This window comes from Urocitellus parryii, chromosome 12 (genome assembly GCF_045843805.1).
Source record: "Urocitellus parryii isolate mUroPar1 chromosome 12, mUroPar1.hap1, whole genome shotgun sequence".
NCBI lineage: Eukaryota > Metazoa > Chordata > Mammalia > Rodentia > Sciuridae > Urocitellus > Urocitellus parryii.
The window spans coordinates 84,239,041-84,256,935 of NC_135542.1; the positions used below are offsets into that span (position 1 = coordinate 84,239,041).

At 40.7% G+C, this 17,895-nt stretch overlaps 1 pseudogene; it reads right to left on the reverse strand.

The window, feature by feature from the left end:
• Window positions 1–6,126: 6,126 nt before the first annotated feature.
• LOC113181596 (ATP synthase peripheral stalk subunit OSCP, mitochondrial pseudogene) lies at window positions 6,127–6,965 on the reverse strand (annotated as a pseudogene).
• Between the last annotated feature and the right edge of the window lie 10,930 nt (window positions 6,966–17,895).

The following is a 17,895-nucleotide window of genomic DNA, read 5'->3' on the forward strand; positions in this document are numbered from 1 at the left end:
ATAAGACAGAGGGCTGGGGTTGTGGCTCTGTGGTAGAGTGCTTTCCTAGCATGTGTGAGGCACTGGGTTCGATTCTCAGCACCACATACCAATAAATAAATAAAATTTTTTAAAAAAGAAAAGAAAAAGAAATAAGACAGAGCCAGAAATTAGATTCAAAGAGGAGCACCAGATGGGTCTTTCAGTCCTGATAGGAGCTGGAACTGAACAAGGGGAAAAGGGCCCCTTATTCTTTATTTCAGGGGTAGTACATCAAAGGCAGGGATAAGGTTTCAGGGGGAGGAGTCTTGGTTCCAGACTTGCTTCTCCATATGGCAGAGGTCTTGCAGGAAACAGGTTGATTGGCATTTTGGCATCTCCAAGAGGTTGTGTGGCTCCAGCAGGTCACCCCATCTCTGGTGCTGTGACGAACTTGATTGGAGTGAGCCAGGACCCCATGTGAACCAGGCATTCTCAAACCAGCAGGGTTGCTACTGGGAGTTCCTGATACCAGGCTTTCCTGCCTGATGGCTTCCACATCACTTTAGTTCATGCACTGTTCATGGATGGCTCCCTTCACCATTCATTTAACAAACGTGTTCTGTGCTCAGCTAGAAGGCCTGCGTGATTGGAGAAAAGTAGCTAGAGGAGAGAGCAGAGGAAATGAGTTCTGAGAGGTAGGCAGGGGCCAGGTTGTGCATACAAGGAGAGCATGATGAGGACTTGTGCGTCACGGGGCACTGGATGGTACTGACCAGGGAGTGGATATGATATGACTGTCCTGCTATAAATAACCAGTCCAGCTACTGCAGAGAGAACAGCCAGCGGTGGAGCAGGAGGCCAGAGAGAGGCCCACACAAAGCTGAGAACTTGGCCTGGGCCTAGCCTGGAAGCACTGAGATGGCTGAATTCTGTGTAGATTTTGAAGATAGAGCCAACTGGACTTACGTGTAAATTGGATATGAGATGAGACCAAGAGGAGCCCACAATGATACCAATGCTTTGAGCCTAACCAAAACTATATTTAGGAAGGATAATGAGATACCCACCACGGATACACTTACAATGTTTCTCCAAACTTAGTAGTTTATGAACATAGTTAAAATGTTTTAGTAAGAAAAAAAAACAACAATGAAATTAAGATTATCGGCCAGGCGTAGTGATGAATGTCTGTAATCCCAGCCATTCAGGAGGCTGAGGCAGGAAGACCACAAGTTCAAAGCCAGCCTCAGCAAATCATTGAGGCCCTGAGCAACTTGGCAAGACCCTGTCTCAAAATAAAAAATACAAAGGGTTGGGGATGTGGCTTAGTGGTTAAGTGTCCCTGGGTTCAAGACTATGGGTCATTTGGGAGTTCCACACTATTTACCTAATTCTTTGTTTTTGTTTCAAACAATAGTTCATCTTCTTTTCTGAAAAGGTGTTTGAACTAAAGATTGCTGAATTTCAGGCAGTACTTTTGTACACCGATACCTATGATGAAGGTAGGGGCTATACTGAAGGTAATCTATAGGTATTCTTCATTATAGATAGAAAAATAGGATTCCTTTATTAGCTTGCTACTTTATTCTTCCTGCTGTACCAATTAGCAGCAATTATGCATGCCGGCAAACATACATTTTAATACATAGCAGATACCTACTGCCTCTTAGCAGCCAGATTCCTTACAACCTCCACCTTTTGGAACTCAGGCATGAATTCCCAAGCCACACTCAAAGTTGAGCACGGTGGCACTCACCTGTAGTCCCAGCTGCTTAGGAGGCTGAGGCAGGAGGATCTTGAGTTCAAAACCAGCCTCAACTTTAGTGAGGCCCTAAGCAATTCAGCAAGACCCTGTCTCTAAATAAAATACAAAAAAAGGGCTGGGGATGTGGCTGTTTTGCTCAGTGGTTAAGCGCCCCTAAATTCACCAGGACCAAAAAACAAAAAACAAAAAACAAAAAAACCCTCCAAGCCACACTCAATAGCTTAAGGGATGCATCTAAAATTAAGGTTAATGATTTAGCAAGTTTCATTATTTGGTTTTCCCTGGCAACCACCCAGACTTCCCCAGGTTGAATCTAATTCAGTCCGTGGTCATTGAGTGCTTACTGTGTACAAATATACAGGATGAAAACAGCAGATGACCACGAACTGCAGCCAGCAGTGAGGAAAAAGAAAGGTCCCCATCTAGAAGAAGACAAAACTCTCTGAGCTTCTGAATTAGCACTGATAACACAAGACAATTAAATAGCCCCTCAGCTGGATTATAGCCTAAATTACAAAATACAACATAATACAATGCCTAAATTACATAATAAATTTTAAAAAGGAAAAAGAAAAAAAAAGTGAAGATGTTAGTAACTGTAGGCAAATATATAAGATATTTTAGAAAAAAGTAATCAAAACAATTAGCACTTCACTTAAAGGGTTTTTCTGTTGGTTTTGTTTTGGTTTTGGTTTACTAGGGCTTGAATTCAGAGGTGTTCTGTCAGTGAACTACATCCCCAGCCCTTTTTGTTCTTTATTTTTAGACAGGTCTCACTATGGCTTTGGGCCTCACTAAAGGTTACAAGTTCAAGGCTGAGGCTGCCCTCGAACTTGCAACCCTCCTGCCTCAGCCACCGGAGTCACTAGGATTACAGGTTTGTGCCACCATGCCCAGCTAAAGGAGTCATTTTTAGTTGTCTCAATGATTAATTAAATTCAAACTATCTCATTTCCATGAGAATTAATATGATGTTATTATAAATGGGCACAGAAGTTTCTATTAAGAAAGAATTTGAAAATTGAATTTTGACTGGCCAAATAGACCCCTAGCCTTTGGATCTTTTTATATGAATGGGCTATCCTGGAGATGAAGGGTTGGAAAGAGACAGAATAATTGCTAGGCCTTTCCTCCCCTTGAATTCTATCCTCTTCCTTTTTTCCTTCTCTTTGTCTTCTTTTGCTTTTTATTTGGAAAATTTAAAAATATACACAAAAGTAAGCAAAATAGCATAATAGAAGCTTTATATATTCATCATCCACTGGTCATTCTACCTTATCTAGACTCATCCAGATCCCTTTCCTGAATTATTTTGAAGCAAATCTCAGACATCATATATTTTTGTACATAAATATTTTACTGTGTATTGTTTAGCAACTAAAGAGTCATTGTTTTGAAAATACCTCAAATTCCATTATTATATCTAAATAATTAATGGGTTTTTTTCAGTACAGGGATTGAATGCAGGACTTTGAGCGTGGTAGGCCAGGATTCTCCTGTAGTGGCACCCCCTTTCTCCACAGAAAAGTCTTAATTGGGCTTTCCAAGAAATCTTCACCATGGCTGATTTTAGAAGTGTCAGCAAGAGTCTCTATAAAAGAGTTCAATGTAGATAAACTTCCAATTTTCATGTTGCCCTGTTTTACTTGGTCACTGGCCAGGAAGAAATCAGCACTCCAGGTGCTGGACACCCCCTTACCAGTTTCTCACAAACATTTATCCAGCATAGTAGTTTGTAAAAATTTGTAAACAAGGCCTCTGGCCTTGAGCTGGGCTTCACAGAGATGTCTACATTTCTGAGATAAGAGAAGTTACCAATTGGGCTCAGTGGTAACAGCTAGCAGGAGGAGGAAAGAAAGGGGAGAAGAAGCTCTCCCCTTCTCAGGTATTGTCCTTGAAGAGTTAACTTGCCCAGAATAGTGAAAGAAAAAGCTGCTTTTATGTGAATTTCTGCAGTCTGTGAACTTCTGAGCCCCTCCTCTTACATGATCTGAAACTACCTGAACTTGAGATTCAGGGGATTGATTGATTACAGCAAAAGCTGTGCCCTCTGAACCTGACTGCAGCCAAAAAAAACTGTTTCCTGCTGTCTTTGGTGCCCTGCCTCATCTGTCCCTACAACACTCCCACTAAGCTACATTCCCAGTGGCTATTGAAAATTCTTTAATCTGATCAAATCTCTACTGAGTTCAGATTTCCAATTGCTTAATAAATTAAGCTATAAAAAAGAGGTTTATTTTGGCTTGTGACAAGTAATAACTTTCTATAAGAATCAGACTCTGCCATTGAGACTTAGTCCCCCTGTTCCCCCAGCCCTTAAAGTTTTTTTTCACTGAAATTAATTGGTTGAACTCATCGGGGCCTTTGGCCTGGAGAATCCGCACAGTCTGGATTTTGCTGATTACAATTCCATGACAACCTCGCCTTATGTGCTCCTCTCTCCTCTCCTTTGAGCACCTATGAATTGCTGGTTGGAATTGATTCAGGTTCAGTGTTTTTTCAAGACTCTTTTGTGGGTGGTGATGTGTTATTTTAGCAGGAGGCTTCTCATGTCTGGTGCTCTCTCTTTTTGGTCTGACAAAACGAAAGGATCATGGGTCCTGAAATACAGACAGGGTTATAACTCAGAGATAGTTTAATACCAAGTCCTTATAACAGCACTTACAGAGGAAAGGCGCTGGGGATGCAGCTCAGTGGTGGGGTGCTTGCCTACCATGCATAAGGCCCTGTGTGGGATCCCAGTAATGCCAAAAAAAAAAAAAAAAGGAAAGGGAGTGGAGAGAGAATGTTCTGCATTTACTATTTGGTTCCCCAGTGATACAGTTCATACAGAAAAACAGGATAAATGATTGAATCTTTTTCTTTTTTCTTTTAATTTGTTATATATGACAGCAGAATATATTATAATTCATATTACACATATAGAGTACAATTTTTCATATCTCTGGTTGTACATAAAGTAGAGTCACACCATTCAGGTCTTCACATATGTACTTAAGGTAATGAAGTCCATCTCATTCCTGAATCTTTTTCTTTATCAATCAGTTTTCAAAATAAATGGGTTGGCTTTCTATCATTTTCAACAGGGAACAATTTATTTCTTCTTAGGAATATCATTAACCGTAGCTTCAACTCTATTTGATGTGTTTTAATTCCTTGCAGTTTTTATCCTCACTGATGCTGAATTCATCCTGCCTTTAGCCAGTGGAGGCTTTCAGTTGGCTTCTGAATTCTTTTGGCATGACCCAAGTCATCTTTGAAAGTTTCCATACTCTCCAGTACGAAAAGACCTTCCAGTCTCATTTCATAATTTCCTGCTAAAGACATGAACAAAGATTTCTCCCAGGCATCCTGGTTTCTTTTGGTGGGAAATAATCATTTGATCCCATAATCTGGAGGTTAGGGGTGCTCAGTGCTATAGGCTGGGTCATTGCTTCCAGGTCTTTTGCAGACAGGGCCAGGAGATACATTCTGAACTCACACTGATGGTCCCCATTTAGAAGCCCCACTATAGGGTTTTGACTTGACCCCTCTCTCTTATATACATCTCTTCTTTCTCCTACACTGAAACTTCTAGTTTTCATTGACTCTTGGAACAACAGAATTATAAGGTCACAATAATGTGTTACCATTGGGCTAAACATTAATCAGTGCCTAGGAAAGCTTGCAGTGAGAATTTTAAAGTCTTTAAAAGAATGTAGTAAGCCAGGCATGGTGGTGTACACCTAATCCAAGCTACTCTGGAGGCCTGAGATAGGAGGATCACAAGTTCAAAGCTAGCCTCAGCAACTTAGTGAGGTCCTAAACAACTTAGCAAAACCCTGTCTTAAAAAAAAATAAAAATAAAAAGGGCTGGGGATGTGGCTCAGAGATACAGCACCCCTCAGTTCAATAAATAAATAAATAAAAGAATGTGATAATGAGGGAAATGGAGAAGGGAAGCTGGCATTCCCCTTTAATCCTTAGGAGAGGATCTGAACAGAGTGACCTTAGTTGTGAAGTAAAGCAATGAACTCAAAACATCTGAAGAAAGTCCCCTGCACAGTGGGATATAAATGCATATTCTCTACATTTTCCCCCAGCTTGTAGACACTGCGGTGCCCTCCATTGTGGCCTGGCCCCCGCAATAATAAAATATCCAAAACCTCTCCGTATGCTTGGGATGTTTACAGCCTGGGGGGGGGAGGAATTGAACAATTTATCACACGGCAATAAAATTTCATAATCACATAACAACATTTCTGAAAACAAAAATATGATCATTTGGTTTTTGTGTGGTTTTTTTGGTTGTTTTTGTTTGTTTGTTTGTTTATTTATTTGTTTGTTTTTGTCTTTTCAGGAAACATTTTTTTGTTGCTCCATGTTTAAGAATTGTCACTGATGATAGAAAATCAACACTTTTAGATGCTCTCCTGCATAGCCCAGCTCAGCTTCTGAATCTTGATTTTTGCAGACATATCAACATATTTCTCTCCAATATGAACAATCATTTAACTCATGATTGCCACATCAGTCTTAACCTCCAATTTCAATACTTGGCCTTGACTTAGAAAGCTCTTCAGGACTGTCCTTAATTCAGAGAAAACAGCTTCAGGTAAAGGAGGCGTGGTGGTCACTGTGCAAGCTACTTCTCCGAGGTACACACTCACAATGGTAGAAAAGGCAGAAATGAAGCTATGGGCATTGCCTAGGCGACTGTTTTTAGCAAGCAAGTCCATCAGGTTAGACCTGATGGGGAAAACCTCCCTTTTGTTGTCATGTCATATAGGTTTTTTGTTTTTGTTTTTGTTTGGGGGCGGGGGGAGGCGGGTGTGCCAGGGATTGAACTCAAAGGCACTTGACCACTGAGCCACATCCCAGCCCTATTTTATATTTTATTTAGAGACAGGATCTCACTGAGTTGCTTAGCGCCTTGCTAAATTGCCGAGGCTGGCTTTGAACTCTGGATCCTCCTGCCTCAGCCTCCAGAGCTGCTGGGATTACAGGCATGTGCCAACCACGCCCAGTCTAAGTTTTTCATTTTGATGGAACGCTTAATATAGGGATTCAGAATAGAAGCTGCCACATTGGGTTCCCTCATGAGTCATGCTACTCTCAACAACTCTTTTCTACTTGTTCTGGTTTATTCTGTTTAGATGCAGTAGAACAAAAAGCATAGCATAGTGGCCTTCAATGCCGTATATCTGAACAGGAGGTCTTCAAGCTTGGTAAATGTTCTGACCACAGATGTGCGGAAGCATCACCTGCCTCAAGAGCCCCGTCAGCCATCTTCTCTCCTGATCATTTGGTTTTTAAAAATGTGTTTTGTTTTGTTTTTCTGTCCTGGTGATTTAACCCAGGGCACTTTTCCACTGAGCTACATCTCCAGAACTTTTTATTCTTTGAGACAGGGTCTCACTAAGTGACTTAGGGCCTCAGTAAATTGCTGAGGCTGGTCTCTGATTTGCAATCCTCCTGCCTCACTCCTGAGTCACTGGGATTATAGACATCTGCCAACACATCCAGCTGTATGTGTGTATTTTTAAAACACAATTGCATATTCTCTCCATTTTTCTCTATCTTGCTTTTTTTACTTCACAATATACCTTAGAGATCAGTCCATGGTGGTATTTAGAGATATTCTTCATGTATTTTTATGTAGACAACTGCCAACTGTGATTGAGTGTTTATTGTACCCTGTGCCAGCATTGTTTCAAATGGTTTATACAAATTATCCCACTTAATTTTCCTAACAACCTAGTGAGATTGAAACTATTATAATTGCCGTTTTTCAAATAGGAAATTGAAGGTTGAGTAATTTGTCCAAAGGAGCCCAACTGAAAAGCAATGAATCAACTTTAAGATAGAAGGAGAAAACTGGGACAGGCAGGATGGCATACATCTGTAATCCCAGCAACTGGGTAGGCTGAGGCAGGAGGATCACAAGGTCAAAGCCAGCCTCAGCAAGAGCAACTTAGCAAGACCTTGTCTCAAAATAAAACATGAAAAGGGCTGGGGATGTGGCTCAGTGGTTAAGTGCCCCTAGGTTCAATCCCTGGTGCCAAAAAAAAAAAAAGGAAAAAATTGGATAAATTTTACATCTTCATTTTTCATATATTTCCTTATCTTTAGTTAGAGGAAATTTACACTAGCATACAATTAGTAGACATCAGTGTCCCAGAATACTCAGAAGCTATGCCTGATCACAAAGATTCCTGGAGAAGTTTCCTTGGATTCAGATGGCTTGCAGAGCAAACAGAACATTTAAATAGACACAGAAGGTAGATTGAAAACCGCTTTTAAAAGCTATTCTAGTATGTGAATAAAAGCAGCCTCGATTAACTATACAAATGATGAGATGACTTGGAATAAATGAAAAATTAAAGTAAGCACAATGTCACAGAAATCATCGACAGGGTGTAAATTCTCTCTCTTTTTTTTAATATTTATTTTTTAGTTTTTGGTGGACACATCATCTTTGTATGTGGTGCTGAGGATCGAACCCAGGCCGCACACATGCCAGGCGAGCGTGCTACCTCTTGAGCCACATCCCCAGCCCCTCTTTTTTTTTTTTTTTTTTTTAAATATTTTAGTGTTTTTTAGTTTTCGGCAGACACAACATCTTTGTTTGTATGTGGTGCTGAGGATCAAACCCGGGCCAGGCCTCACGCATAACAGGTGAGCGCGCTACCGCTTGAGCCACAACCCCAGCCGTAAATTCTTTGGGCACAGACAGAGGGACCTATCTACTGACACGATCCATCTCTTTCCTTATTTTGTTGTTCTTTTTTCTGTTGTGTCTTTTTATAGCAGGATCTTTTTCAGTCATCAGCTTTCCACCCAGGGGAGATGGAAACGTTCTAGAGAGAGGGAGCTAGAGAGTTAGGAGGCAAGCCAAATAGCATCTATTCCAGGCCTTATTTTAATGCTTTGTATTCTAATTGTTTATGTGCCTGGTTTCTCCTATTTATTTATTTATTTATTTATGAGCTGGCAATTGAACCCAGGGGCGCTTAACCACTGAGCCACATCCCCAGTCCTTTTTAATATTTCATTTAGAGACAGGGTCTTGATGAGTTGCTTAGGGCCTCGCCGAGTTGCTGAGATTGGCTTTGAACTGGGGCTTTGAACTATAAAAACAAAAGAAATTCATCTTACTAAAGTAGAGTAACTTGTCCAAATTCGGAAATTTTATAAGGATTGTTTTAGAATGTGAATTTAAAAGGAGGTCAACAGCTAAAAAAGAGATGAAACGGTTTTAGGTATGAAATATATATTTTAATATAGAAAGTAAAAGAAAATTTTTTGGATGAAAAAGTCTTTTGCCTGGTAAAGGAAAAAGTTGTAAAATGTCTAAATAAGTTATAGAAGGTTTATGGAGGGTAAATTTCAAAAAGTTTGTGTGTAACTAAATTGGTTATATATAATTAACACAATTAGGTAAAGTTACATAAGGCTTTTTTTTTTCTTTTTTTATAGTGTGGGGGATTGAACTCAAGGCTTTATACATGTGAGGCAAGCACTTTACCAACTGAACTATATCCCCCACCAGGCTTTTTCCTCTTACAAGAAGATTTCTAATCTACAAGGCTAAAGGTTTATGAAGGGGGAAGGGTGTGTCTGACATGGAGCATGCTTACAGAAACAGATGAAAAGAAAGGGCTCTTTTCAAAGACATCTGATACATTTCAGGAGGGAGTGGTCAGACTCCTAGGACAGTTATTTACAATCCAATATGTAGGGACCCATGGGTTAATTAGGCTTCCTGAAAAAGGGCTGAGAGACTGGAGGGGAACTCACCCTTTCTCCAGACACAAGTCAAATATACTGATATAAACCAAAGTTTGACTCTCTATGTATTAAAGTAATAAGGATTTCTTAAAACTTTAATCTGTTCTTACTTATCAAGTTAATTTCTTATGTCTGTTAAGTTTTGTAATTTAGAAAAACTAATCTTAAAGGAATTATTGTTTGTCTAACTCTGGTTAAACAACAACTATTATTTTAGAATATTCCACTACATTCCAGAGTCTTAAGTTTTTCTTCAAAAGCAAAATTTCGTTAGTATAAGAACATCAGTGTAATTGTCATGTTATTACTAGCTTCTTTGTATACTGGATGTATTTGTATTTTCCAAATGTACAAGCCTTTAAAGTATAAGATTTTTTTTACCTTTATTTTATTTATTTTTATGGGGTGCTGAGGATCGAACCTAGGGCCTCACATGTGCTCTCGGCGAGTGAGCGCTCTACCGCTGAGCCACAACCCCAGCCCCTAAAGTATAAGATTTAAAAGAACATTTTACCGAGCTTGTGTTCTCAAAACTAAAGTTTTTCATAACAGTGGTCTCTTACAGACTTATATAAAAATAACAAATTTAGTTGGGAATTTATTTATGCCATTTAATATCTTATAATTAGATAAAATAACTTGTCATAAGTTATAAAATTTTGTGTTAATCTTTACACCATGATGGTAATTTGAATACATTTTTGAAAGGTGATAGGACAGCCTGGTTTATTTAAAGGTTGACAATTTGGGATAGAAAGACATCTTGCCACTTTCTCATAGAAGGGGGTTAAAAGCTCTTTTAACTTGTTTGATTCATGTTTCAGATGTTGAATTATGTTAATGTTGAATTATGTTAACTGATTCATATTGACTCATAAAATGATATATAAAAACTTTATAAAATCATATTTGAGAGAGAGACAAAGACCAGTTTCAGAAATAAAACACCTTACCTAAGCTTTGTCAAGAGGCCACCTCACCCAAATTAAGACTCTGTGTCTCACTTTATTCTATGTTAAGATAATCATTCAAGTTCATTTAAAATTAGGTTCAAAAGGTAGATTTAGTTATAAGGATTACTGTAATCTTGAACAGGAAATATATAACTAAGTAAAGATTTGAGATTACAAAAATTATATTTCTTGGTTCCTAGCTATGATACAAACTAAATATGTTTTTGCTCTTGTTAATCTCGTATTCTCCTTGTAAACTTTATAACTATTGTTTTCTTAGTGCCTTTCAGAAGTATGACTTCTAGTATAACAACCTAAGTGAATTTGAGATAATTAGGCCATCACCTATAGGACAAACAAGGTGTGAGGCTGACTTCCAGGACTTAATGACCCCATTTCAAAATTTTGTTGCTCATCTTATTATAAAAGGCATAAGTTGAGTTGTACAATTGTGAAAGCTGAGCCTTCTTTCATTGTGATACCCTCTTCAGTTCAACAACAGCATTGGCTTTGACAATTCCTCACCTGCTTGACAGGTGACTTTTGCTAATTTTCCTAGCCAAGTAGAAAATACACATCAAGTCATTTCTCAGTGTTTGGCTACTTCTCCAGTGCTAGGCCATCCTCTATAAACTAAGACTGATAATACTCTCACTGATAGCAGTGCTTCTTTTCAACCGTTTTGTGATCAGTATCATATTGATCACCAAACTGGTATCCCTTATAATCCCCAAGGCCAGGCCATTGTAGAACGGGCTCACTTGTCCCTTAAGTCACAATTACAAAAACAAAAAGGGAAAGATAGAACCCCACAAAATTGGAGGCTGGGGTTGTAGCTCAGTGGTAGAGCTCTTGTCTAGCATGTGCGAGGCCCTGGGTTCGATCCTCAGCATCACATAAAAATAAACAAAATAAAGGTATTGTGTCCAACTACTTCTAAAAAAGAACCCCACAAAATTGTTTGAATCATGCTATCTTTGTTTTAAGATTTTTTTAATTGTGATTTTTTAAAATTTTTTTAATTGTCTCACTGCTCAGAGTGACCCAATGTACCTCCCACTGCAGGAGGCCCTCAGGCCTAGTCTGGTGGACAGACTTACAAACAGGACAATGGAATGGCCCAGATCTGGTAGTGATGTGAGGTAGAGGCCATGCTGTGTCTTTCCAGAAGGTGCAGCTAATCCTATCTGGCTACCTGAGTGTGTTGTTTGTCATCACCATGGAGGATCTCAAGCCACCATTCAGAAAACTGAAGAACCTGACACATCAAGCTGAGCAGATCGTCAAACAGCAGGGAGGTACTAAATCTTCAGCCACCATGATTGTGGCTATGCTGGCTTTGTTGAGCTGTCAGATAAGTAGGGTTCATGGGGCAACTTATTGGATTTATTTCCCAGATCCACCTTTAGTGCACCCAGCAGTGTGGACTGGAGAATCCATTCTAGGATTTACTAATGATACACGCAGAATGGGAGGTTTTTCAGATAAACATATAGCCCTTGTTCATACAATTGGATTTAATTATACTGGATATAGTGGGAGTCTACCTATAGGTTAGTCCTACTATTTAAATGTGACCCCAGAGAAGTCAGAATATGGGGAAGCCAAAGTAGCCATTGTCATTGGCCCCTGGAATTTTAAAGTGTATGTCCAGTTAGAAAAATAGGACTCCCCAATGACATAAAGGTGTTTCCCACAGAACATCCCCCAATAAATTTTTTTTTAAAGAGAGAGTGAGAGAGGGGGGAGAGAGAGAGAGAGAGAGAGAGAGAGAGAGAGAGAGAGAGAGAGAATTTTTTTTAATATTTATTTTTTAGTTCTCGGCAGACACAACATCTTTGTTGGTATGTGGTGCTGAGGATGGAACCCGGGCTGCACGCATGCCAGGCGAGCGCGCTACCGTTTGAGCCACATCCCCAGCCCTCCCCCAATATCTTATTGCCCTAATCACACTACAACAGAATCAGGAGCCTTTTCTAAATGCGTGGAGTGTGCCAATATTTTGCCACTGTGACATAATGTCTCCAGCAGTAGTGGATATATTTTGGACTGGTCTCATAGATTTGATAAGAGGCACCCACATCAGGAACTTTGACTCCTGGAGGATTTGTTAGTAATGTTCTGACCTTCAGTGGTGATGGCATACAAAGAGATCTGTGGCGTTTGATAGCTGCCTTAGATTTCATCTATTATCCTGGCAGCTCCCTAACTGATCTTGTGGACAAGAGCTGTAAAGTGGTTCCCTGTTACAACCTGAGGGCTTGTGTATAATCTCCTTATGTTTTAATTTCTGGGAATATAAAAGTAAATAGAACTGGAGAAAAGTACTATGTAACTTGTCCAAGTTGCAATCTGACTGATTGCATTACTAGGTATAATAGAGGACAAGGAGTGCTTGTGTTACTCCAACCCTCCTTTGTTTAATCCCAGCCAACATTTCAAAGCCCTGGTACTCTCATGCTGGAGTGCAATCCTACAACAGATTCCCATCTAGCTGAATAGACACCAGTGTGCTCTTGGTCTTATTGCATTTGGAGTAGTCATTTTGATATCTGTTTTGGTCTCTGCCGTGACATCCACCCTATCCTTATCCAAAAGCATTCAAAATGCACATTTTCTATGATTTGGCTCAAAATACTTGTAAGTCTCTACAAAATCAGATAAATATTGATGAAAAAACTAAATGATGATTGATGAAAAAACTATTGATGACAAAAACTAAATCAAATATCCTGGAAGCTATGGTGATAAATATGGGTAATGAGCTTATTGCTCTTAAATTCAGACAGTGGCTTTGTTGCCATATTGGCTACCAATCTGTTTGTATTACAGCAACAAGATACAACATTTCTCAATGGGACTGGGAGAAAGTTAAAAATCATTTAATGGGCATTTGGCAGAAAAATAATGACAGTCTAGACCTTATGGAGTTACATCACATCCATGATATTCAGGAGAGCAGGAATGATCTTGTGGATCCCGCATGACTTGCTGAACAAATACTTATTGATTTAAAGGATTTTAATCCTTGGAATATGTTAAAATATCCGATATGGTACATTTTTGGAATTATGTGTTTGCTACTGATACTCTTTTGTGTTATAACATTAGGATGCCTCATCTTCCGAGAAGAAATCCGACAACTCCATATCATAGCTCATCATCAAAGTGGGGGAGATGTTGGGAGTGGTGATCCCAGTCTCTGACTGTCATGCGACAGGAGTATGCCTGCGCTAGGAACTCCTTGTACAAACGCACAAGTTGAGACTGCTCAGTTGCTCTGGTGACACTGTTCAAAGGAGGTTCTGTGCATGGCACAACACTATCAGTCTTGACCATGAATTCAGATACCACCTGCCAGGGGTAAAGAATTATGAGTGCAAGTTGATAATTACAATTGGGGCTGCCCAGAACTTCTTCCTTCATCCTGCATGCTTTGAAGAAACTCCCCCCCCAAAAAATAAAATAAAATAAAAAACACAACAACTTTGATGTTAAAACCTATATAATAAACATGCCAAGCTAGCTCTGGGTCATTATATCTCCATCAGAGTACAAATGATCCACCTGGTCTCAGCTTTTTCTCTCTTTGTCTGTCTGTTTATCTTTTCTAATCCCCCATCACCCCTCACTGGTTTCCTGAATTAATGGCTGCACAGGTCATAGCAAGAGCACCTCTCCTTCCCCTAAGCTCTGTGGTGTGAAGGGGATAAGCTGGCATTGGGGACCTCCTGTGGCACCCCCCAACAGGGATTGATCTTCTGATGCAGGTGAACTTCCCCCTCAAGCTCTGCCAGAGATCCCACGCAGCACCTGAGATGGGTGTGACCTGCCAAGATGTCAATCAACCTGCTGACTCCAAGATATCTTGAAGCAAGACTCCGGCCTTGAAACCTTATCCCTGCCTTTGATGTCCTCCAATATAAGGGCTCCATTTTTCTTTTTCCAGTGTGGAAGCTCCATCCCTAAGATTGGCTAGCCCGTCCTGACCCTGCTTTCTAAAAATATTTCCTGTGTTCTATGGTTTTTTTCATCGCTTTATCTTTCTTAGCCTTTATTTCGCAACCAGCCCATTTCACCCAGGGGAACCCCATTTCTAACAAGCAGAAGTGGGAAAAGAACTTTCCAGGAAAGGGGAGCAGGTCAAGCAAAGACAAAGGTAGGGAAAAGAGGGATATGTCCAGAGATTGATGAGTAATCAGCCCACTGGGACACACAGCCCAAGCACAAAAGCACTGAGAGAAGACACCAGAAGGCTTGGTTGGGTCTGTGGAGTGTCGGCCTAGCACTGCCAGGTCCTGGGGTAGGGAGCTCCTGCATTGGCAATAGGGAGTCGTGAAAAGTTCCATGTGTTATAATTGTTATCTTCTTTATGGCTCTTTCAGACTCCTAGCGGGTAGGAGAGCTGGTGTATGCAATAGTAATTGATAAGATGAAATGTCAGTCACAAGGCAGGAGGACAAGGTTAGACAGACTCACCTGTAGAACTAGACCAAGGGCTCTGAGGCTGCCGTGGGAATCTGATACTGGACCCGGATAAGCCCCTCTTCTGCCCAGGGTAAGCCATTCCCATTTAACATGTCCTTCCACACGGAAAAAAAAAAAAAGTTGCCCCCTGAGGGTAATGGCAACTGTAACCATAACACACCAAGGCCGCCCCCAGTGCTGAGAAAGTGAACAGTCATGAAGTTCCCATCTAACCCTGTCTTACACTCCCTCTCCCAATAGCAACTTGACTACCTACTTCCAGGATTGAGAGGAAATATTCTAATATATATATATATATATATTTCCATCACTTTAGTGACCTTAGGCAAGTCACTTAACCTCTATGTGCCTCAGTTTCCTTGTATGTGAAGTGGGGATAATAAAAGTACATGAATGTCAATAACATTTTATGATAATAATAAAACCGTTGGTGAGATTAACTGAGACTTATTAACATGTAAATTGCTCATTCTGCCTGGTACATATTAAGTGTCCGTTAAATGTTATCTATTGCTACTGTAATGAGTATTTGAAGTTTTAACTGAAGCATCTGGGTGCAATAGACTGTGGATACTACTGTGAGCTGTGAATCCTACTGCAGGCTTTTCATAGCAGAGGACTGAGATCTGTTAGCAAATTACCTAGATTAAGGATCTGAGAGCACTGGCTGCCGGAAACAAAAAAGGCAGAATCACTGGAGCATTTCTTTGGAGAAAAAAACAAGGGGTGTGCTTGTCATTGAACGCTCAGCTTCAAACCCACCCTCCATACACTTCTCTATGGGAACTCCACCAGCCACATTTTTTTCTTTGCCAACTGGGGACAATAGAGGGATATGACAGGGCTGTCTGCTTCACCACAGGGCCACCATCACCCTAGCAAACATGCTCCTCTCCTGCTCCTCTTTGGCAGGAGCCATTGGTTATGGTAGCAGTGGTTAATTCCCACCTCTCACTGATCCAACCTAATCACATCTGCAGGGCTAGACCACAAGCTTCTGTGTTTGTCACTGCAGCTGCTCTGCTTGTGCCCCAGCCCTAGGGGATGCCCTTGCTCCCTGCAGGTGCTATGTCAATGGCAACTTAGTGGGATTTTTTTTTTCCTTTTTAGTTCTTCAATGCCTAGTTAATGACTCTTTATGTTAAATTCTCAGTTAAAATAAATGATTTGGTTTCTGTTTCCTATGGCTTCTGAATGATGGAATGGGGTAGTGCCCACCTTTACCCAGCCTAACAGAGAGGAGTGTCAAGATTTTGTAAGAAGGGCTGGGGTTATGGCTCAGTGGCAGAGTGCTCGCCTAGCATGTGCAAGGCCCTGGGTTCGATCCTCAGTACCACATAAAAAAATAAATAATAAAGTATTGTGTCAACTACAACTAAAATATATTTAAAAAAAAAAAGATTTTGTAAGAAGCCAGGCATGGTGGTCCACGTCTACAGACTCAGCTACTCGGGAGGCTGAGGCAGAAGGATAAATCAAGCCCAGGAGTTCAAGGCCAGCCTGGGGCAACAATAATGAGATGGTCTCAAAAGGAACGAAAGATTTGTTGGAGACCCTGGATTAGGACTGGGCACCTGCCCTGCCCTGGGCCCAACAGACCAAACCACTGTAGTTTTATCTTAGTCACAGCTTTGGCTTGTTGCAGTTGACTATGAACAAATAGTTAAACTTAAAGCAGTGGACTGGTTTACTGACCAGGCTATTGCAAACTAAGGAATCTTCTGTTTCACTTCCATTTTTCTCTCAATGCTGTCTGAACACATGGTTGGTGGGGATTTTCAAACCCTGCTCCAGTTCTGGGAACTGCCTACTTTGTGAGTTGTCTTTGGTTTTGGTTTTGTTCAAATAAACTCTACGAAGTTTAATTGGTCTCAGGAATGTTCCATTTAATGAGTAATTCAGCTAGAGCCCTTGATGAACTTAATAAGTATCCCATACAGTTATTGGGACAAAGCAGACGAGTGGCTTGTCCCCACTGGGGAACTTCAGAGGTCAGAGGTGAGCTGATGAGCTGCTCAGGGGGGAGCGGGAAGAGCTGTTGGCACATTGGGATGGACCTGCACTCCCAGATTCTAAGGTCACAAGGAGTGAGAGTGGCTCACAGACCCAATTCAAGCCACATTTGGTGAGGGGGAGTGGCAGAGATGGAGCCAGTGGGGTTATCTAAGCCAACCAGGGCCAGCTAGAGGAGCCATGCACTCTCTGCCCAAAGGAGGCTGGAGTTGATTCCTAGGTACTGTGGAGGGAGCAAAGAAATGTCTGGAGTGCCAATCAAGGGAATTCAGATGGGACCAGCAGTGTTTAGCTTCTCAAAAGAAAACCCCAAGGGAAAATTGAATTTTTTAACACCTCCAAACTTGGGGAATACAATGCCATCTTACAACAGTATTACTCAGGTAAAAAAAAAAAAGTTGCTGGGCCCCCTCCCATTTTTACCTCCTCAGGGTACAATCCTGAAGGATTAGAAAATTGGGATAGAAACCAGGTGATTTGGGAGGCGAGGCAGGGGGATTGCAAGTTTGAGGCCAGCCTCAGCAACCTAGAGAGACCCTGTTTCAAAAAAAAAAAAAAAAAAGGCTGAGATGTAGTTCAGTGGGAGAGCACCCCTGGGTTCAATCCCTGGGGGCAGGGAGAAAGTCGGGCCGAGGTGGGTAGACTTGAGCTGGGGACAGAAAATAATTACACCTTTCCCCTTATCCCCACATCTCATAGCAGGCTCCTGTAGGGAGAGGGGAGAAGGCTTGAAATTAAGTTAGGAATTCTGATTACTTAGAACTGACAAAAGGGCTGAATTGAGACTGTGTTGATGACTTCAAGTGATGACTTCTTAAAAGTAACCAAAAAAATAATGGGGCTTGCTGAGTTTAATGCAGGCCAAAAAGAAGAATTACTGCTCCTCCCCCAGAGATGAAAGGATTTAAACTAAAGTTAGGATTATAACTCATAAATCCTGCTTGT